Source organism: Manis pentadactyla, chromosome 10, assembly GCF_030020395.1.
Source record: "Manis pentadactyla isolate mManPen7 chromosome 10, mManPen7.hap1, whole genome shotgun sequence".
NCBI classification, from domain to species: Eukaryota; Metazoa; Chordata; class Mammalia; order Pholidota; family Manidae; genus Manis; species Manis pentadactyla.
Genome location: NC_080028.1, coordinates 32845855 through 32870207, shown reverse-complemented (window position 1 = coordinate 32870207; position 24353 = coordinate 32845855). Strand labels below are relative to the sequence as shown.

Here is a 24353-nt window from a genome sequence, read left to right as displayed (position 1 = left end):
ATCAGCAGAAAGGCATCCTATAGTATGGAAGAATATATTAGTGAACGACATATCTGATAAGGAGTTAACATCCAAAATATATAAAGAGCAACACTCAAAACGCACTTAACCCGATTATAGGAAGAGGATATGAAGAGACAGTTCTCCAAAGAAGAAATTCAGATGGTCAACAGGCACATGTAAAGATGCTCCACATCACTAATTATCAGGGAAATACAAATTAAAACCACAATGAGATATCACCTCACACCAGTTAGGATGGCCAACATCCAAATAACAAGAAACAACAAATGCTGGAGAGGACTGGAGAAAGGGGACCCCTCCTCTACTGTTAGTGGGAATGTAAATAGTTCAACCATTGTGGAAAGCAGTATGGAGGTTCCTCAAAACACTAAAAATATAAATACCATTTGACCCAGGAATTCCACTCCTAGGAATTTACACTAAGAATGCAGGAGCCCAGTTTGAAAAAGACATATGCACCCTATGTTTATTGCAGCACTATTTACAATAGCCAAGAAATGGAAGCAACCTTAGTGTCCATCAGTAGATGAATGGATAAAGAAGATGTGGTACATATGCACAATGGAATATTATTCAGCCGTAAGAAGAAAACAAATCCTACCATTTGCAACAACATGGATGGAGCTAGAGGGTATTATGCTCAGTGAAATAAGCCAGGCAGAGAGAGACAAATATGGAATGATTTCATTTGTGGAGTATAACAACAAAGAAAAACTGAAGGAACAAAACAGCAGCAGACTCACAGACTCCAAGAAGAGACTAGCAGTTACCAAAGGGGAGCAGTGGGAGAGGGTAGGTGTGGAGGAAGGGAGAAGGGGATTGAGGGGCATTATGATTGGCACACATGGTGTGCAGGGGGGTCAAGAGGAAGAGAGGTAGCACAAAGAAGACAAGGAGTGACTCTGTGGCATCTTAGTATGCTGATGGACAGTGACTGCAATGGGGTGTGGGGGGGACTTGATAATATGGGTGAATGTAGTAACCACAATGTTTTTCATGTGAAACCTTCGTAAGTAAGTATATCAACAATACCTTTATAAAAAAAAAAGGAAAAAAAAAACAAGTGGAACTACATCAAACTAAAAAGCGTGCGTACAGCAAAGGACACCATTAGCAGAACAAAAAGGCAACCTACAGAATGGAAGAGTATACTTGTAAATGATTTACCCAATAAGTTGTTAGCATCCAAAATATATAAGGAGCTCATATGCCTCAACACCAAAAATGTAATGACTCGATTAAAAAATCAACAGAGGACCTGAACAAACATTTTTCCAAAGAAGAAATACAGATGGCCAACAGGCATATGAAAAGATGCCACATCGCTAATCATTAGGGAACTGCAAATCAAAACCACAATGAGATATCACCTCACACCAGTTAGAACAGCCCCTATCCAAAAGACAAGAAATAACAAGTGTTGGTGAGGTTGTGAAGGAAAGGGTACCCTCCTCTACTGTTTGTGGGAATGTCGACTGGTTCAGCCACTGTGGAGAGCAGTATGGAAGTTCCTCAAAAACTATGAATAGAAATACCATTCCACACAGTAATTACACTTCTAGAAATTTACCTGAAGAAAACAAAATCCCTGATCTGAAAAGACATATGTACCCCTATGTTTATTGCTGTATTACTTATAATAGCCAAGATATAGAAGCAACCAAAGTATCATCAATAGATGAATGGATAACGATTTGGTACATATACACAATGGAATACTTTTCAGCTGTAAAAAACAAACAAACAAATTCTGCCATTTGCAACACCATGGATGGATCTAGAGGCTGTTATGCTCAGTGAAATAAGCCAGGTGGAGAAAGACAAAAGCCCTTTTCACTTTTTGTGGAATATAAAAAGAAAACCAAAGAGAATGAACAAAACAGCAGACTAGACTCATAGACACTGAAAAGTGTATAGTGGTTACTATGGGAGAGGCATTAGGGTGGGTAGGTGGGATGGGGGAGGGGGAAAAAGGGACACAAAGATTCTCACTCAGAATATAAATTCGTCACCTGTACAGTAGTACAGCATGGAGAATATAGCCAATAATTCTGTAACATCTATGTTGACAGATAATAACCACAGTAGAGGGGGGTGAGGATTTAATAATATGGGTAACTGTTGAACCACTGTGTTGTATAGTTGAAATCAGTATAAGATTGTAGATCAATGATACTTCAATAAAAAAAAGTGATGCTTTGATTATTTATTGTAATTTAACAGATTTAATTGTAAATTTATATAATTTGATTCATTAATAGTCTTTATTCTTAACAACTAGCTCATAAAAATTTAGCAGTCTTGCAAATTGGTAAAAGTTAGCTTGTATACCCAGCTCTATTTTCGAAAGGGCACTGACTAAAGGAGGCTTTGGGAGAACAAGTAATTTGCCTAGTTGGTAACAGTCTGAGCTGATTCAAATCTAGGTCTAAAACTCTGACCCAAGTTAGGCTTATTAGTCTTCTTAGGGAAGAATAAGGGCCTGTAGAGGGTTGATTCTTTAATCATCCTGTATTGGGATGGGGGAAACATATTTGGAGGGAACTCTACAGGGAATGCATTTTCTGCTTTTTACTTAATACTATCCTACTCTTCTACATTCCCATGTTGCGTGCCAGTTTTGCTAGAGTGCTTAATATCTTTCCAAAAATCAGACTAGGCTGGATATTTGAAGGAAGAAGGGAACAACCAATCGGTCTACCCATCATCTGCTGTTTTCTCTTATGAACAATTTTCTTTAACTGCTTTTAGGAATTGTAAATACAGGCCTTTATCACCACGAACCCCTTACAGTACTTACCAAACTACATGAATTCTGAAAAGCTTCATAAAACTTGTGGTCTAAAATGTTACTACACTTGGGCTGAGGGAAAAGGACATTATCAAAGGGCCCTCATTGCAGCCGCGTGAAACTGGGGAAAGAATTTGGGGACAGGATAGCCAACTGGTAGGCCTCTTGACATACTCTAAAACTTTCACACATTCCGATTGTTAATGTGAGATAATGACGTAATGATCAGAGGTGTTGGAGAACTTAGAGCTCACCCTTGCCCAACCCCTTCATTTTTATGAAACAGTTGTAGTGAGGTGAAGCGACCTGAAGAACGTCAGGCTGTAGATCCAGAATTAATGTATAGCTCTTTCCACTACACCACTCGTACGGCTCTTAAACACCCTCCCTGCACAGAACTTACCCCCAAAGCACCAGGAACCTGACTGGGAACTGGCCTACAGCCGAACTGAGGACAAAACTCCAAGTCGCTTCTGGATCAAACTGTAGTAACTCTGAGTCAGAGGGCTAAGGCCAACGTAGAGAAGCTCAGAGCCTTGAAACTGTGCGGAAGCCTCACTAAGAGAGGCGAGTTAGATGCAGGTCCTGGAAATACAGCCACGCCTCTCACAACGCCAACGCCGCACTCCCGAGCAGCAGGAACACCCGCGCGGGAAGGGCACGCAGGCGGGAGCGAGCGGAAGGCGGGTTTGCGTGCGCGCCACCGCGGCTGTAGGCGGGCTCAGGGGCGGGGCTCTGAGCTGGACCGGGGCGGGGCCGCAGGAGCTGTAGGTGTTGCAGCTGGGTAGAGACAGGTGCGCGAGGCAGAGCGCCTGCGACCCGTGGCAGGGCTTGTAGCAGCTCAGAGAAAAGACTGCTTTTAGCCAGGTAAGGGCCTTCTTTCGCTGCATCCTCCGCAGGCGGAGAGGGCACGGAGACCCCAGCTTCTCTCCACACCCTCTTTCTCCCGCGACTTCTGGGACTCCGGGAGCACAAGGAACGTGAACTCTTCCTCCTAGGGAGAGGGTGTGGAGGAGCCGCTAATCCTTTGCTCTTTCCTCGCTTCTGGGTGCTGCGTTGGGGTTGGGCTGAGCCTTTGCTGCCTGAGGGCGGGAGCTGATAGGACCCCCTCCTCTTCTGTCGGGAACACTCCTTTCTAACCAAACACTTTTTTGGCGTCGTGGAGGAAGGTGGCAGGTCAACACAATACAGATAATCTCCCAGGGAAATTTCTTAAATTTAACTGCACCCTTCTTCATTTTCAGCCATTCCCTTCCTCTTCGATTTTTCTCCCCTTCTTTTCTAGCAACCGAATTCTTACACGTTTGAGGTATATTGAGAATATAGTAGTTCTTGCGCTGGATGTGTCGTCCCAGAATCGCCATCATGTATATATCGCTGCCACCTGTCACCAACATACATAAGTGTTGCTATAAGGTCACTGTACACGCATGGCTACACCTAAGCTTGAAGTTGTAGGTGCCAGGAGCGAACCATCTGGCGCCCTTCGTTGCCTTCTTACTGGTGCTTAGAAAAACAAGTTTGGCTGATCCTGGTAAGAGATATTTGAACTACCATTGTCTTTCACCTAATTACAGCTTTAAAAGTCTGCCTAATCCACATAGTTCAGTTGGCTTGACTTCCAGTTATTGGAAGGTACTTAGGGAGTTATCAGCCTTTAAGACAATGCCCCTTTAAGGGAGGGGTCTTCTTTCTTTTGCCCTTGATTTAAGTGGTTAAACTGAATACTTTTAATCTGCATAGTTACCAAAAGGATCCACAAAGTATGAATATTTTAGGAACCATGAAATAAGACTTTCTTCTGTGATCTGATGTAGACACAAAATAAGATGACCCTCAACAAACATTTTCTAAGTTCCTGTGGAGTTATAGCCTGGATGAAGGATGATCATATTTGAGGTAGATCTTCACAAAGTTATAAAACTAGCAGGTAGGAGGTTATTAAAAAGTGTATGCATATATATTTACTTGTTTTGTATTAATAGAATGACACATAACGTGGTACCAGGTAATTAAGAATTTATTTCACTTTTTGGACAAAACATCGAATGCCTCTTGTTTTGTCAGTCCTACTGTGGCTTCAAAGTTCCAAATGTCCCTACTCTAAAAGAGCCTAAAATCAAATGAGTTAGGCAGATGACTAGATAACAGTATTAGTAAGGTCAGTGTTATACTAGAGATCAGCCCAGAATCCTGTGGGAGCACAGATGTATAATACAGTTTTTTAAAATTCCCACTTCCACTTTTCCTTAAAAACAAAACAAAATAAATAATAACAAAACCTTTGAATAATAGTGAAATATTCTCTTCAGTCCATATATTTGTATCATTCGTATTTCTCATGTTGTATTGTGCCAACATTATGGTCTTCCAAATGTGGGTTTAGGACCTATGGTCCATTCTGTGGCAGTTCAGTAAATAAGTTGGTGGAGCTATTTTCACTGTTCTGGATTGGGCCTGGAAGTGTTTTTATCAGGTAGTCCCTGAACTGTGGAGCCCCTGGGAAGAGAATAGTGTGTTAGTAACATAGCAAAGCAGTGCCATTTTGCAAAAGTTACTCCATTGTAAATTGGTACATTCAAGTTTTGTTCCAGACTCTGGTTAAAGGTGGGCCAAATTTCAACTTTCTAATAATTCTAAACAGAGAAAGCTTCAGAAGTGAAAGTGTTTCTATTAACAGCACATCTTGATGATAGAGGGTACTTTTTCTTGCTAAGGTACCCTCAAAGTGTCTTTTTCTTTCCTTTTTTCAAATGGGAGACAGAGTGAGTAGATGGGTAGAGGAGGAAAGGGTCAGAAGCATTTGAAGATTCTTTGCAGAGTTTTGATGATCTGAAGTCTTTGATAGTCTTAAGTGCTCTTCCTACCTGTAAACTTTTATTGGTTGCATGCTGTTTGCCAGTGTTCTGGTATGGATGAACGTGACATTGTCCCTTCTATGTGGTTATGTTTTTTCATTTTGAAATAGAGATTTTGAGTTAATAATACAAATGGTGTTTGTTTCATTTGGTAATTTGAGCCATTGTACTTGATGGACACACATACATCTCTTTGACATTGCTCACCTCCTTTCTTTCTGTTTACACTCTAGGAAAGTGATCTACCAGAAATTTTTAGGAAGACAGTGGGTATTTACACGTGTTTTAGGTACTCACAATGCTTATGCTGTTTCCTTATAATATTTTCAAGTACAATTTTAATTGTTGTTCCTCTTAGGGTTTCAAATTCTTGACTTTCCTCTGGTATTTTTCAATAGTCAACCATAATTAACTTAGAGCCTCTGTACCAGAAAGGTTCATCAAAGACATATACACATAGACACAAAAGAATGTTGAGAGTGTGGGAGATCATTAGACATCTTTGCCATGAAAGGCCACCTAAACACAAACTGGGAGCATTTGTCATTATTTGTGGTGACAGCAAAACCAGTTTTCAAGCATTCTTAATCCTGAATAGATGACTATCATTTAGAGTGGAATTGTTCTCTTTCTTCAGGTAGGAAAATGTGTGACTTGGTTCCTAAATCAGGAATTTCCATAAGAAAGTACTTTTTTTTTTCTTAAGGCCGCTATGGTCTTTCACTGTATGTTTTCAATAGAAAGTTAAAGTACTTTATTTTGGATTGTGTACAGTAATCTCCAGGTGATGTTAAAGTACTCAACACAGACTCTCAAGGTTCTTGAGTAACCAATGAGTGGTTGTAAATTGAGTAATTTCTACTTAACGATTGTGGAATTGAGATTCCATGGTAAATGGTACTCTTAGTAGGACCATACTGATATGTTTATTCTGTGGCCGGATGCAAAGCCCTTGAAACTCAGTCAAATTATTGTACTAATGCAAACCTCTTTTCATAAAAAGTAGGAGATTGGATCCAAGAAGCAATTCATTATTTAACATGTCAAATGATTTCTTTATACTTGAAAATGTTTCTAGAGACTTCACATGTATAGTCATGAGAAGCTAACATGATACCATGAAATTTTAAATTCTTATTTTCTTTTAAAGAACTTAATTATGCTACACTGAAATTAGGAACTTCCATCTTTAGGAAAAAAAGATGCAACTTTTTTGTACTTCTCAAAGCAAGTGTGAAGCTATTTTCTTCCCCTTATATATCCTATCCTAGAGATTACTATATGGAAAACTTTACAATCCGTTTAACACATTTTTTCTTGCATGCCAAACTATTGCTGATTTTTGTTTTAGTACCCATCGATTAGTAATCCTCATGTGCTTTTACTTAGTTATAGCTTTCCACAACCATTTTCCCCTGTAAACTGAAATGTAGGCAAATGGCTCGCTACTTATTTTCCTCATGGTCAGTTTTACTGAACAGGTAGTATTTGCTCAGATTTGGCTTCCATCTCCCGCACTAGGGGAAACCTGTCTTGTCCATGCATATTACCCAGTGATTTCCCTCTATGGCCCTGTCACTGTCCTCCTTACAGCTGGCAACATTTGACCAAGTGGACAACTTTTCTGGTTCTTCCTTTCATTTGGCTTTCTTGACATGACTATTTGGTTCACCATCTTATGATCTAATCACTTTCTCCTAAGCTCCTCCACTAGCTCAGGCTTTTTGCATCTTAAATGTGGGTGTTTGCCATGCCCCTGTCCAGCATCCTGTTCTCGTTATATACTGATGTATTTCCATGACTTCACCTACACCTTATATATGCTCATTATAGAAAACCTGGGGACAAAATAGACTATAAGGAAGACAAAATATCCATAATCTGTTCCAGAGAAAGCTACTGTTTGGTAAACTTCCTTTCAGTCTGTTTTTTTTTTCCTTTGATACACAAACACACCCATTCACATAAACACGCAGGTAATTGGTCTCATACTATTATAATAGATAGTTTTGTATCTGCTTTTTCACTTTACATTATGTCATAATTTTCCATAACATCAAAATTATTTGAAACATTTTATTGGATGTTGAATACCCTGTTGTATGGATGTTGCATAATCTGTGCACTTGGGTGTTTTGATTGTTACAACATTATTAATAAGTGAAAAAATTGAGAACAAATCTATACATAAATGTTTGTACAAATTGTTCATTATTTCCTTAGGTTAGATTCCAAGAAGTTGAATTACTGAATCAAGGGCATGAAAATTTTAAAAATACTAAACCTGCTGCCAATTGTTTTTCATAAAGACTGACACTCTCACCGATAGTGATTTTGAATGCCCATCTTAGTGCGTGCTTTGCAATACTGATTCTTGTTTTTTATCTTTACTAATCTGATAAGCAAATGTGATTTAATTTGTATTTCTTTAATTACTAGTAAGAGTGAACATTTTTCATATATTCATTTCCATTTCAGTTTCTTCTATGAATTGTCTTTTGGTTAATCCATTCCCATTTTTATTTGGGTCTTAAGATTTTAATTGTGTTGTTCTTTTATTTGGGGTTCCTTCATTTTTGGGGGGCTTTGGAGGAGGGAGTACAGATTTTTTTTAGGCCATAGTGAATGAATGGAGCAAAGAAGTGGAAAGTGTACAGAAGCTGAAATTGTGGTGTTTTAAGTGCCCATTGTTATGAGAAAGCAGAGCTTGTAGTTGATGGAACAGCTCTGCAGAATGGATGGGTGCTGGCTTGAGAGTGGGGATTCCCAACTTGGGATTCCCAACCTCTTAGGTGCTTTGGGGCAAGTCGTTTATCCTCTCTGAGCCTTATGTGTAAAATGAGAGGGTTGGACTCTTGATCCCGAAGTCCATACAATCTCTGTGCTGAAGGGAGGACTTATGAGCCTCCGTTTGCTAGACATTCTGAAGTTGTCTTCTGTCCCATCCCTAACTCTTCACCTGTTTTAGAGATATATAGCACCTGGAGAAGGACTGGGTGCAATAAAGGTAATTTCCACTGGCGTAGCAAGTTATAATGGAGACTGGGGACAATTTAATGTGTTTGTGCCCTCAGGGCAACAAAAGTTGCCAAGTTTGGTATTTTTTAGGCACTCCCATAGACTGACAGTTGCAGACCTGGTAAAGTAACTCATAAGAGCCCTGTTCATCTATACCCAAAGCCCCATCATTTCTAATGGATGTAAAGCAAGTCTCATTTTATGTCAACAGATTTAAGTTGCCAAACCAAGTTATTTAACAACTTCCACTATTCCATACGGAGTCTATTCTTAGTGTTATTTGTTTGTGATTTGTATAAGCTCTTCATTTTAAGAATATTAATTCTTTGTCCTCTGGTCAAATGTTTAACTAGTTATTTGCCTTTTAATTTTGTATATTGTATATTACTACTCATCAGTGTATCTTCTTCTTTGGCCTTTCTTTTGTTGTTTGTTTATTTAGAAGTCTTTTGCCATGCAGAGATGGGTTAAGTATTCAGTTTGATTTCCTTCTAATTTTTATGGCTTTACTTCTTATCTTTAATTCGTCTTGAATTTACTTTGGAGTGCCAAACCAGTATGTTTGGTGCCTTTGCATATCTTGTGAGCTCCAGATCTATGTTACCAACTACCTGGTAGACCACATGGGTAATGTCTATGCATCAGGCACCTGGGTCCACCTAGTATCCCAGAGGAAAAAGCTTGAAGTTGTCTTGAACACGTCAGTCCTCTCCCCCCACATATAATCAATCACCAAGTCTGGTTGAGTCTATCCCAGTAAGTTATAATGGATTTTTTCTCAGTCTTCCAATTTAGATCCTTCTGTTTTGCTAGAGTCCTTGAGTAATCCTTAGAGTTAGCTTCAGTATTTCCCTTTCAGACCAGAGTTGTCATAAAAAAAATATTCGAAGTCTGATTACCCTCATTAGGTGTTTCAGAATATCCTGGGGTTTTAGTTAAAAATGTCAATTCCCAGGTTCCACCTAGACCAACAAATCAATATATCTGGCAGGGTGGGGCCTGGGAATCTGCAGTCTTAACAAGTACCTCAAGAGATTCATTTACATACTTAAGGGAAACCAAAGGCCACGTATATTAAGTCTGAATTTCTCTGCATGCCATTCAAGACCCCCATTCCCACATCCTAACAAGCTATTTTTCCAGGCTTATCTCCCACATCACTACCCACCCACCTGGCACTGTAGCCATACAATGAATCATGGTTTCCTGGACCCACCCTGTCCTTTCCTGACTCTGTGCCTTTGCTCATGCAGTTCCCACAGCCTCATACTCGTCTTCCTCTCCCCACTCCTGCTAAAGTCCTGTTCCTTAAGAGCCCAAATAAAATGCTACTTAAGAAAGAAGTCTTTTCTCATTTCTTCTGTTTGCAGAAGAATGGCTCCTTACCCAGTCTTCACTTGGCACTTTACTTTTAGCTCATTTTTACCTTAATGCTGTCACTATTTATAATTATTGCTTCCTTAAAAGATTATAAGCTAAGTGAGAACCTTGCCTTTCCTTTTCATTGGTAGCCCTTGTACATACAATAAGCAGTTAAATACTCATAGAATATGTGAAATGTATCTCATCTTGCAAACACTATTATATAATAATTTTGGCTTTCCATCACACTTAGATTGAAATTTAAATCTTTTGCCATTGCTTATAAATGCTTATTTAATCTCCCACTAGTCTCTGTCGTGGTCTCATACTTCTGACTTATTCTCTAGCATATTATTCCTGTCTCAGGGCCTTTGCATTTGCTCTTTTCTTGGCCTGGAAAACTCCCCCATCTCTTCTCTTTACCTGACTGGCTGCCCATCTCCTCCCCATCACTGAGGTTTCAGCTCAAATATCATTCACTCAAAGAGGCCTTCCCTGACTGCTATCAAAACATCTGCCCCCTTTCCTACCACCACTCCAGTTACTCTCTTTGTATTTCCTTCACAGCACTAATCACAGTGTTTAATTGTCCTGCTTCCCCAATAGAATAGAAGCTTCATGAGAGCAGAAACCTTGGTCTATCGTTTTTAATGTTATATCCTTAATAGATAGAGTACTGGTGACACATGGTGAGTGTTCAATAAATATTTGTTGAATGAATGAGTAAGCCTTGAAGATAGACTTCCCATTTTAATGAGTCTTGTTTTGGTTTGCAATCCAAAGTTTTGTTGTTCTTCAATGGACAACAAAGTTTTATTGTTGTTAATGGACAACAGAGGTAGTTCCATCAAGGTTCAAATCAGGTAGCCGTCTCTGAAGGATTTCTGAAGGCAGCAGGACAAAAGTGTGGATACTGTGATAGCCAGGATTCAGTTCCATCTGAGTGCAGGTTTTTGAAGGTGTTCACAGGTTCCAGACCACTATTTTACTAGCACTATCAGCATCTACTGCCAGAGTTGTTACTTCTGGCCATTACTAGTCTATTAGCTCTCATTACATTTTTAAAAGCAAATACAGCAAAACTAGAATCCAACATTCTAGAATCCTGAAACAACCAGAAGTTTTTTACTGCTTTTCTTCTCTAGGAGAAAAATAAGGAAGTTATTAGAATCTCCAAAGAAAGGTGAAATTATTTTCGTTATACTTACTACATACCCTGTAATAGGATAGTGTGTTAGATTTTCATCAGCAGCTTTAAACAAGGGGGTTCTTGTTAACATCTAGTTGAAGCAGATAATGTAACTAATTAGTTCTAATTTCTTCCAGTTTCTCTTCATTAGGTAGACTTATTTTTTTTTTTTGAGAGGGCATCTCTCATATTTATTGATCAAATGATTGTTAACAGTTAACAACAATAAAATTCTGTACAGGGAACTCAATGCACAATCATTAATCCACCTCAAGCCTAATTCTCATCAGTCTCCGATCTTCTGAAGCACAACGAACAAGTTCTTACATGGTGGACAAATTCTTACATAGTGAATAAGTTCTTACATGGTGAACAGTGCAAGGGCAGTCATCACAGAAACTTTCGGTTTTGATCACGCATTATGAACTATAAACAATCAGGTCAGATATGAATATTCATTTGATTTTTATACTTGATTTATATGTGAATCCCACATTTCTCCCTTATTATTATTATTATTATTTTTTTTTTAATCAAATGCTGAAGTGGTAGGTAGATGCAAGATAAAGGTAGAAAACATAGTTTAGTGCTGTAAGAAAGCAAATGTAGATGATCAGGTGTGTGCCTATAGGCTAAGTATTAATCCAAGCTAGACAAGGGCAACAAAACATCCACGGATGCAGAAGATTTCTCTCAAAACAGGGGGGGGTGAGGTTCTAAGCCTCACCTCTGTTGATCCCCAATTTCTCACCTGATGGCCCCCCTGCGACTGTGCCTGTCTTAGGTTGTTCCTCCCTTGAGGAATCTTAGGTAGACTTATTTTTTAACTCCATTTTTTTTTCTTGAAACTGGCTTGAATTTTTATTAAAAAATGATAATGGTTTTTATCGCAATTTATAATTTTCAAAGTACTTTTACTTTTGTTCTCTTATTTAACCCTCATAGCCATCTCTTGTGAGACCCAAAGAATTTGACTTTCCCATGCCAACAAAAAGACCACACTTTTTTAAACAGCACCATAATTTGAAGTAACTTTTAGAAGGTGAACATTAAAATTTTATCAAAACATTAATGTTTGTCACAGTCCTTAAGAAATAAGATGCCTTTATACCATTGGTTCACGTAAGTAGCAAAATTTTATCACTTCTTATGTCTGTGTGATTTGGTAGTCCTTTATGTGACTAACCTCTGCTATGCTTATCCTTGATTAAAGCATTGTTCTGGGTTAGCTGCTCAGATTTTTACAGAAAAGAAAGATTAGAGAACTTGCCTAGGGAAGAGTCACTTTTCAGTAAACCCGTTTTAGTTCTCCTACTTGAAGGGATCGGTTAAATTGATCTGAACTGGCATTTCAGATTGAGCAAGTTCTGAAAAAAAAAACACATCATCTAAAATTTCAGATAAGAATGGAAGCCAGGTCCTTCCTGGAAGTGGCCAGGAGTGAAACTAAGAAGGCCTGTATTTGGAGAAAACTTGATTAATTATTAAGGACAAAGGACTGGTATAAGGAGGTTATATCTTTAATGGAAGTGGCCTTCTTAAAATAGTATATATTTTTTCTGCTTTGTCATTGTAAAGAAGACTCTTTAATTAATTTGTCTTAAGTAAGCATGTAATTGGCAAGGAGCATGTAGTTTAGAGCATGCAGTTTATTCAGTTATGTTGGTGGGACCTTGTTGATGTCTATGGCAACTGAGAACTAGTAGAATACTGTTTTCCATTTGTATAACAGGTATTTTTTGAGCCCCTACACTGTACCAAGCACCGATATTTGATGCATCTGATGTTAAAGTATAGAACGGTACAAAGGCTAAAGGAGAAACAGGCTGTTCAGAGTACAGAGCTTTGTGCAATGCTTCAGTCAACTATAAATTTCCACATTCCTTTACCAACTAACTATGCTTTTTCTACTTTTCACTTTAAATTTGAATTTACTGACATAATTGTCTGTTTTCTGCTTACTGATAGAGATTTTCCTTACTATGTGTGAAAAAAATATACTGGAAAAAACCTCACTCCATTGGCTTATGTTTGCTCTTCTAATGAGTTAATTATCAGCTGGGAGGGCAAGGAGGAAGAACCAAGTGAATAAATAACAAATTAGATCTGAAAGAGAGACAGAATGAAACTTGGGTTAGAGCTAGTAATTCCTAATTTAAAGAAAGGAAGAGATGAGAAAAATTCTGGAGTGATTGTTCTTTAGGATCTAAAAATTTTAGACCAAGATCAGTTTTTAAAGGCTGTCATTGGAGTTTACTGTTTTACCTGTCTAAATAAGGTATGCGAAGATTACAATGACGTAAAGCTAATTTGGGTTTCCAAAGTGCAAGAAGATCAGATATTCCCATGAATGAATAAAGTAATAGAAGCTGTGTAGAAAGGTGATAGTTATATCATCTTCAACTGAGGCTTTTTGCAGAGGTGATGAGAACACCTCAACTTTGACCCTTACAAGGTATAATTTGATAGAAATTTAGGCTTTTTTGGTGCAGAGAAATGGTTTTGAGCAGATTTGGTGTTCTGGAAGCCACTACCAGTTTCTCAGAGATGACAGTAGAGTTGCTTGAAATATTTTTTGATTGCTGATTCAACAAAGAAAGTTGACCCTGAAATACAGTGTACAGTAGAATTGCATTTCTGATGCATTCTGTCTGCTAGAGGTTGTTTTGTTTCCATCCCAGCCTCTTAAAAAAGAATGAATTAACGTTTATTTTAACCTCTCTGAACCTTAGTTTCTTCATCTATAAAGTGGGAAAATAATACTCTGATTGTGTTACTGTGAAGGTGAATAGTTTATACATCAAAACAAAATAGTATCTGACACATGGTAAGTGTTCAGTAAATGTTAGTTCTTTTATTGACACCACCACCAGCATTATTTATTAAGCACTTGTTTTAGCCCTAAGCTAAAAGAACATTTTAGAGATGCTGAGACTAATGCTTAGAGTAATTTTCCTAATGTTACCCAGCAAGTAAGTGGTAGACTCAAAAGGTAGACCTGAGCTGATAGGAATGTGGAGCAAGCTTAGAGTTGAAACAGGCTACCCCAGCCCTTACCATTTCTAGTTTCAAGACACTTAGGAGGGTAAGACTGACCTCAGACCACCCCCAGCTACCAGGAAGGTGGTGTTTACAAGTAAGTCATTAGTGCAGACATAGGATCTGTCAGAGTGGTTCAAATCCTGGCTTTGTCACTTACTAGCTGTGTGAGCTTGAGCAAGTTATTTAACCTTTCTGAGTCTTGGCTTCTTCCTATGTAAGATGAGAATATTTGCCTCTTGGTACATAAGGAGATCAAATGGAATGAATCACTTTGCGTGTGGCCAGTGCTCAAAACTAATCCCCAGGCTTATGCTAAGGTGGCCCAAACTTTTACCTGATTCTGATACAAGCCATCTAGATGGTAGTGATTAGGGTCTGCTTCCCCTGCTCTGGCCTAATAACCCTGGGATCAAACCGTTACTGAACTCCCAAAGCTGTTTTTACATTGGAATCATAGGGGATTCTTTTCAGAAATATTAGATATGTTTGGACTCCACATGAGAGATTCAGATACTGAAGATGATCCTGACAGAGCACACATACCCCCAACTCCCACCCCAAGCATTAGACTGGCCAGTTGAGGATAGCAGCTAAAGCACAACCCCAGTGATCTTAATGCCTGGATTGTCACAGTGTCAGTCAGGCTTCTCACAGGGCTGTTGTGCTCTGGTAGGAATATTAATGAGCAGACAAGGGGTGGGTTCCCTACCAAAAGGAACTCTACAGAAATGAGGAACTCTTCTGTATAGTCAAGCAACATTTCTATTTGGAAAGAATATTAATGAGATCTGGATAGGAATCAGATACCAGGAAAGGACAGCTGCTGTAACAGGCAATTTGAATTGTACAAGGAGTTACACATGATATTCAGAAAGTCCTTGTGCAATTTTAAAAAGTAATTTAAGTGTAGTGATAATAAATAATTTATAAATGACATTTAAAAAATAAATGTAGTTTCAAAAAGTAAATGTGTTGAGTGGCCAATATACCTTTGAAAACCCTCCCCATGATTAAAGGAATGAAAACTAACACAATAATGTGCTATTTTTCACACATCTAGCAGATTGGAAAAAAATAAATGATTACTAATGCTCAGTATTGACAAGGATGTGAATAATAGGCTTTCTCATAAAGCTGATGGTTCAAATATAAATTGATGCAAAAATGCATATAAATTAATACAACTTTTTTGGAGGAACACTTGGGAATGTCTATTAAAATTTTTAAGGCTTAGGCCTATTGAACTAGAAATGCTGCTTCTAGGAATTTACACCATAGACGCACACCTCCAAGTAGGCAATTGTAGAAGCATGTACATGGCAGTCTTGTTCTTAATAATGAAGAACCTAAAGCAGCCCAAATGTTCATTGACGGGGGCCAGATTAAATAAGTTATGGACTATTGCAGAGTAAAATGGTATGTGGTAATGAAAGGTTGAGGTAGATCTGTATGTCCTGATGTGGATGTCCAAGAGGAAATAAATAATTGCTGAACAGCACATTAACATAAAACCATTGTAACTTTTCAAAAAGGTAGGTGTTGGTACATGATGTGTATTAATATCTCTGTACCTCAGTTTTCTCATTTGTAAAATAGGCATAATAATAGCTTCTACTTTGTGAGTTATTATAAAGATAAAATGTGATAATATTTGTAGAATGTTTAGAACAGAGACTGACACATAGCACTATGTATTTGCTATTATTATCACAGATAGGCGATATGAGAAAATTTATACTCCAAACTGTGACAGAGGCTTCCTTTGGGAATTGGTTTGGGGAAAGGGGGGAATAAGAGTAGGCAGAGACTTCTCTTTCTTATATGATTTGTAATTGCTTATGATGAGCAGCCCTATCCCTTGACCAATCACTCTGATAAGGAAGCTGGACAGTGAAGAAAATGGTAGCTCAAGGTTGGAGTGCTTGTTGAGACCTGCAGAGGAGAGGTTCCCCAAAGGAAAAGGGAGGGGAGGTAGGGAGATAGTCTGGGGAGACAGGAAGGGTGCTGATGGATTCCACTTTGGCTGCTAAAGCTCTTTTTGAAAACTACTGACCTAATTAAAAGATGATAAAAATTTTAATTGCGCAAGAACCTTATGGAAGGCCCAACATTTACATCTGGACTTACCCTTTTTATAATTTAGTTACATTTATAGTAAAAAAGTGATTCATGTTTAATATGGCTTTTGAATAAAAGCTACAAAAAGTATTTGCTCAAAGTGCCCACAACATACATTTAAGAAATAGATAGTTTTTCTAATAATGATGAAGTAAACATTTCGATGTTTTAAAGAGACCACTAATTTATTTTCAATTAGTAATATTACCTCCATTATGTAATATTATGTAGAGTAATTTCTGCAATTAAAAAAGGGAAACAGCTGAAGCAAATACTACATTTATAAATTATTTTTAGTCAGAGCCTTATTACATAGGCCTTCTTAAGATAATATGACATGTAAACTAAGCCAAGCTCGAGTAGGTGTTCTGTTAATGAGGCCTTTAGAATAGTGTTTATTGACTGTGTCTTATACACAGAGACATACAAAGACTGTCTGACCTCAAGCAATATGCCAGGCACTGTTTTGCATATATTATCTCCTTTTATTTTTAGAACAACCCTGTAGCATACTTTTATCATCCTCATTTTACGTAGTACAGAGAGGTTGCCATGCATCTGGTTAGCACTGGAATCAACTAGTGTTTCCATGATATTGCTGTGGTGTGAGAATAACCAAACAACCTCAGAGATGTGATGTGATGGGTGATGTGAGCCCTGTGTTGGGGGCATGTGCTGAGAGCTCTCAGGAACCTCAGTGATTATCTATCATCTAGTCTAGTGACTTTCAAACTATAATTTTTTTTAATTGAAGTATCATCGATATATAATCTAATGTAGGTTTCAAATGTACAATACAGTGATTCAACATTTACCCACATAATTAAATCCTCACCCCATCTAGTGCAGTGCCTATTTATCAATGCAGAAATATGTTACAGAATCATTAACTGTATTCTCCATGCTGTGCTACCATCCCTATGACTAACTTATATTGTGATTGTGAATTATTGTGCCCCATTATCCCCCTCTCCCTCTCCCACCACCTGCCTCAGTCCCTCCCCCTTGGTAACCACTAGTCACTTCTCAGCGCCTGTGAGTCTACTGCTGTCAAACTGTAATTTTTTTAAATAACAGGGTTTTTTAAATTAAAATATAATCCAAATACCTTACAATTTACCTATTTAAAGTGTGCAGTTCAGTGGGTTTTGGCATATTCACAGAGTTGTTCAGCTATCACCACAATCAATTTTATATTTTCATCACCTCCCAGAAAAGCCCCACACTCAGTAGCAGTCAGTCTCCTTACCCTTCGAGTGCTAAGCAACCACTCGTCTACTTTCTGTTCCTATAGATTTGCCTCTTCTGGACATTTCACATAAACAGAATCATATGATATGTGATCTATTGTGACTGGTTTCTTTCGCTTGGCGTAATCTTTTCAAGGTTCATCCATGTTGTAACACATAACAGTATTTCTTTCCTTTTCATGGCCAAATACTATACCTTTATGTGGACAGACCACATTCTGTTTATACCCTCATCAGCTGATGAACATTTGGAATCTTTCCACTTTGGGGGCTATTGTGAATACTACTATTATCAACATTCGTGTATAAGTTTTTGTGTGGAATGTGGTTTCATTTCTTTCATAGATACACACACATACGTACACACTATGAGTGATTGCTGGGTGTCATATGATCATTATGTGTTTAATCTTTTGAGGACCTGCCAACCATTTCCAAAGTAAGTACACTATTTTACATACCCATCAGCGGTGTATGAGGGTTTTAGTTTCTTTACATCTTCACCAACTCTTGTCAAGCTATAACTTCTTAATCACATCCCACAATAACAAATATTTTACATTCTTACCCAGTTTATGCACATACAAATAACTCAAACAAAGCTTCAGAAAAGAACACCAAAACTATGTGTGACATAGTCTGATATTTTCTATTTCATTTTATTCTTTTCCGTTAATGAACAAACATGCCTGTCTGACCCGCAAAAGTTGATTGCACAACTCACTAATGGTGACCTGCAGTTAGAAAAACAATAGGCTACTTTAACCCCTTAATTTCACCCAAGAGGAAGTTGAGGCCCTGAGAGATGCCTTGTTCAGTAGGTAATACTGCTAATTAGTGTCAGGTTAACAATTACAGCCTGTTGGCTTCCTGACTTTAATTTTGACATCTCAGTAAATTTAGTTGCCCTCATATTTAGTGGATAAAAACAAGCTGGAATTTCTGTTCAGATACCATTGTTCTAACCTTGTATATTTTTCTCAAGCAGCATTTTAAACTCAGGAACAATCCAAACTAGAGAAAAAAGAATAAGAAGAACTCAATTTTATTATCAAAGTCGTTGGTCTACACAATAATTTTGTGCCTCCTGAGCAGAGAATTTTTAGGTGAACCTAGAGGGTGGGCAACAGTTTATCAGTTCAGTGTCCCAGGTTCTGGTCCAAACCTTAGTCTTCCTTTAAAGGGCAGTGATTTTCTTTACACTGCCAGATTTGAATGGCAATATAAAATTTGAAGTGGGCAATATAAAAATATTTTATGCTGCTGTTTTTCCATTTTTTTCTTGGAGCACATGTAGGTCTTAGACCTTTTTATTTCAGTATTTTCCAACATGTGATGGGAAACCTCCAACACTAGGAATCATTTCAAGGTTCTTGTAAAATGAGATCTTCCTGAACGTACACTGGACTAAAGAAGTGAGATGGGACCTGGAAATTGGTATTTTAAACAAACTTCCTAGGTGATTCTTATGTACAAGATTGTGTACATTTTATGTCAAGGTTGTGACCTACAGAATTAAGTCTTTTTCACCCTTTTATTTCTCACCTTAGGTCCCTTTTGGGTTCTAGAATTACTATTTGGCTTGTTACCTGAAAGGCCAAATACCGGTTTTTTTTTTCTATTTAAGTATCATTGATACACAGTCTTATGATGGTTTCACAAAAACAACACAGTAGTTCAACATTCACCCATATTATCAAGTCCTCCTCCACCACCTGCCCCACATTGCAGTCACTGTCTATTAGCGAAGTAAGATGCTATAGAGTCACTACTTATCTTCTCTGTGCTGTACTGCCTTCCCAATGACCTACCTATATTGTGATTATGAGTTATAGTGCCCCTTAATTCCCTGCTCCCTTCCCTTTGTTAACCACTAGTTCCTTCTCCGTGTCTGGGTGTCTGCTGCTATTTTATTTCTTCAGTTTTGCTTTGTTTTTATACTCCATAGATAAGTGAAGTCATTTGGTACTTGTCTTTCTCCAACTGGCTTATTTCACTGAGCATAATACCCTCTAGATCCATTATGTTGCTATAAATGGTAGGATTTCTTTTCTTTTTATGACTGAACAATATTTATATGTACCACATCTTCTTCATCCGTTCATCTATTGATGGACTCTTAGATTGCTTCCATTTCCTGGTTATTGTAAATAGTGCTCTGATAAACATAGGGGTGCATGTGTCTTTCAGAATCAGGGATCTTGTTTTCTTCAGGGAAATTCCTAGGAGTGGAATTACTGGGTCAAATGATATTTCTATTTTTAGTTTCTTGAGGAACCTTCATATTGTTTTCCACAACAGTTGAACCAATTTACATTCCCATCAACGGTGTAGGGGGGTTTTCCTTTCTCTGCATCCTTGCCAGCATTTGTTGTTTCTTGTCTTTTGGATGTTGGCCATCCTAACTGGTGTGAGGTGATATCTCATTGTGGTTTTAATTTGCATTTCCCTGATAATTAGCCATGTGGAGCATCTTTTCATGTGCCTGTTGGCCATCTGAATTTCTTCTTTGAAGAAGTGTCAGTTCAGATTCTCCACCTATTTTTTTAATTGGGTTATTTGTTTTTGGGTGTTGAGGCATGGGAGTTCTTTATATGTTTTGGATGTTAACCCTGCCAAATAGTTATTTGTAGGAAATACCTGAATTATGACTATAGAGGGAGTTAACTAAAACAGACTCCATTGATAGGGTTCAGTTTTATTCTACCTGAGTTTAGTGCAAAAGAGTTTAGTGCATTTTTTGATGGCTATATCCAGGAGTTTCCCATAATTTGAAAGTATTTATCTTAGAACAGCTAGATTCGAAACACACTGTTTAGTTTCATTTTCTCTTGCCCCAAAGTACTAGTCTATAGAAATAGCTGAATCCAACAAATGATTTAAGATACCTGGTATCCCTCCCTTTATTAAATAAATACTTGAGTGACCACCATGTGCCAGTCACTGTTCTGAGAGTTAAAATACAGTATGATTCAGAAAAAAAATACAATGTGATCAGTGTTAGGGGTAAATCTAGTACTTTGGGAACTTAAAAGGAACCCCTTAGCCCAGGCTTGGGAGGTCAGGGAGGGCATCTAGAAGAAAGTATCATTTAAGACGGGACCTATAGCGTAAGGTCAGAGAGGGACTAAAGCATTTTCAGATAGAGTGAAGAATATGTATAAAGAAGGGCCAGGGTTCAAGGGAGATAAGTTGGGCCTGCCTAAAAATGTAAGAAAACATTTACACTAAGTCCACATGTGAAAGAAAATAAAGAGGGTTGTGAAAGAAAACTTACTGATAAATAATAATTATGAAATATATGACAACTATTTAATTACTTATATCTAATATAATTATATAATAATAGACATTTATTGAGTATTAGGTGCTAGGTGATATTGTACATAGTTAAGTTTAGGAACTAGTTTTAATCCTCAGGACAATGCTATGATATAGGTTCTTTTATCCCCAATTTACAGATGAAACTGAGAAAGAGTATAATAGCTTGCCCAAGATCACACAACTAGTGAGATTCGAACTGCTAGATTCGAATTCCATGTTTGAATGTCTATGCTGTTAGCCTCTATGCCTTTCTCTCTCTGCTGTGTATTCCTGTATTAGACATTTTATATAGAATTTTTGACAGGTTATGGTAGGTGAGGGTATACTCCTCAGAGAGGTGACTAAACTGCCAATGGTCACCACAATTAGAAAAAGGCAGAGTAAGAACCTGTCTTTTTTAACCTCAGAACGTGTGCACATTTTGTTACATCATACTGTCTTTCATGTTATTTTTTTTTGTTTGACATAAGCAAAAATTCATCTGCTAGATCATCTTTGGAGAACAATTTTTACTTGTTAAATAAACTTAATTTGAGGGGTAGAAGTGAGGGGAGGATGCATATGATTTAGACTGTGTTATACTATGTATTTATGGGGCATATGAAGCTATCCAGCACGCAGTGGAAGTCAGAAAGGCTACAGCTTATGATACAGCTTTGGGAATCACCTGGTATGAGTGACCTCGGTGACTTGGAAGTGGCTGAGCGCACCCAGAGAGAAGAAACCAATCTTGAGTAATGCCTCAGAACAGGGAAGAGTGGAGGAAGATTCAGTGAGAAAACTGAGGATGGTTTGAAAGCTGGGAAAGGAACCAGGAGAGTTCCACTTAAGAAAAAACAAGGAAAAATACAATTTCAAAAGTGAGGGACTAATCAACAATTCAAATGGCAACAGAGAATAATAAAAGCTGAGACATGGTCCTTGGATTTGACAGTTAAGAGATTTTTAGGAAAATAATTTCAGTAGGATGGTAGTAGAAGCAGAACAAGGTGGGCAGAGGGATGAAAGGAAGATAGGAAAATGGAAACAATGAGTACCTGGAGACTAAGGTTTAGCTGTGAAGATAGGAGCAAGAGTGATGTGGTAGCTTGAAGGGAAAAGAAGCTTAAGAGAAAAGAAGATTATTTATTTAATCCAAAAATACATATTTCAGATATGTGTACATACACACACATCAGAAATGTGAGCATGTTTTTAGGTGGAGAGAGCAAAGACAAAGGTGGAGATGAAGTAAAGTTTTGGGAATATAGAAGAGAAAGATTTGGAGCTCAGATGGACTTTATGACACTTATTTTTCCCCACACACAGGAGAGAAGAGGGAAAGGTTATGTCTGAGGGTACTTTCTTTTCTTATTCTTTTATCTTTGGGGTGGCAAAGTGAATCTGTGATTCACTAAGTGAATTTTTTAGGCGCCCAGTGAAAGTTGCACAGATTCTTTGGTGAGCAGTTTCCAAAAGTGAAATTGCTTCTCATTACATAACCTGTTTTTCATTACCCTTGCTATGGATCTTAGTGTTTTTTAAGAACAAAATATCCTTAAAAGGAGGTAAGAAAAGAGACAAATTGTTGCTGAAGTTACTCTGTCCTGATGCAGACATCTACATCTTTGCTGACCCCTGGAAATTTGTTCATTGTTACAATTTTCCTATTGTCTGTGATACATGTTTCTATAGAAATCAGGCTAAGGCTTTTCTAAGAACAGTAGCAACATAATTCTAACATACCTACTGTCATCATGTTGCTGAATAATAGCGACCCTTTTATGTATAGGATTTGAAGTTATCTAGTGGTTCCATTTTTTTCATATCACTTGAGTTTATCTCAGAATTTGAATGAGCTAAGTCACATTTCTGAAAATGGTATGTACTTTATCAACAACTAGTCTTAGGACTGCATTAAAAGTATTCATTTTTTTTGTACTGATAAAATTTTAGATAAAATTTAAATCTTAATGCAATTTCATTCAAGACATACTTGTAGAGTTCCTTCTATTTAGATGGTACTAGATGCTAGAAGGGCAAGAGGCAAAGTAGATCTGTCCCCTCACCTCAAGAATCTTTCTGTGGAGTAGGATTTATAAAATTATGATAAGGCAGAGGAAGTGACCTATGCTGATTGGAAATAAGGCTAGGGCAGTTCAGTAAAGGATTGAGAAAATGGTCCTTCACTTGAGTCTTGAGAGGTGAATAGATTGAGGAAGGGATAACATTCCAGGTGGAATGGAAAAATAGATGGTGTATCAAGGGAGTAGAAATTGGTAATGGCATAAGTTTGGAGATTCTAGATCTCTTTTCATGTCAAAATTCTATGGAATTAGTCTTCTTACTATCAGAGAAAGAAGTTACAAATAAAAGGCATGCTAAAATGAATCTTATGCTAGATTGGAATCAGAAGTATCATTGTGGATTCATAGTTAATATATCTATATATATATCTGTATCTACACCTATATCTAAAGAGGTATATATAAAGTAAATATAGAAACACAGTTATGTATATATACATACATGTATTTTCCTGGTCTGTCCTGTCATAGAGTGCCTAGAACTAGAAGCAGTGAGAGCTCAGCAGCAATGAGCACATCTTACTGTCCAGATCTTGGTGTCTCTAATAAAAGGAACCAGGGCTCCTTGGAGAGGTGGCTAATTGCAGGGCTGGGGCAGGCAGATATGAGTCTGGAACACCTTATAGTGCTAAAAAGTAAGGAAGTGCTAAAAAAAAAAAAAAAAAAGAAGAGGAAAAAGAAAATTGGTGGAAAAAGAAAATCGGTGGCATGTTGAAAGGACACTAGAGCCAAGCTGAAATAGCTCCAGATGGCCAAAACTTGAGCAACAAAATAAAATAGCTCATGGAATAAAATAATCCAGGAATTATTCTAACCCAGGGAATAAAAGAAATATCCATGAGTCTATCTTAATATAAATAATAAATGATTGAATAAATAAATAAGAGAGAAAGGACAATTCTTCCTTACAGAGGAATTCCACTTAGTAAATGCAGAAGGAATGAGGGTAGTAGAAAACCACACTGGAACCCCACAGTAAACATTGCTGAAGGTGAGACCCACCCGTGAATGCTAAAATTAATGAGTAAAAGTTTAAGGAGAAACAGGATTAAAGTATCTCTCCCCCAAATATTTTTGAATTATAAAGAGAAGACAATAGTAACTGTAAATTACAGTGGAAAAACCTGGCAGACACCACCTTAACCAAGTGGTCAAGGTTGACATCACCAGTCATAAGACATCGATATCGTGTACCCTCTCTCATGGTACACTGAGGAAGGCACATCAGCTCTGCAGTGTTCTTATCAAAATTCTATAACCTCGATCTAGTATGAAACTTTTTATTTTACTTTTTTTTTGAGCACTGTGAGA

General features: G+C 37.7%; 1 protein-coding gene across 2 annotated transcripts in view; it reads left to right on the top strand.

Moving 5' to 3' along the window:
• The first annotated feature begins 3530 nt into the window (after positions 1 to 3530).
• LIMA1 (LIM domain and actin binding 1) overlaps positions 3531 to 24353 on the top strand; it is a 75543-nt gene continuing 54720 nt past the window's right edge. For both annotated transcript variants that reach the window (XM_036890581.2, XM_036890570.2), the window contains exon 1: positions 3531 to 3682. The gene's annotated coding sequence lies outside the window, so the exon portion shown is untranslated. The remainder of the gene's footprint in view (positions 3683 to 24353) is intronic.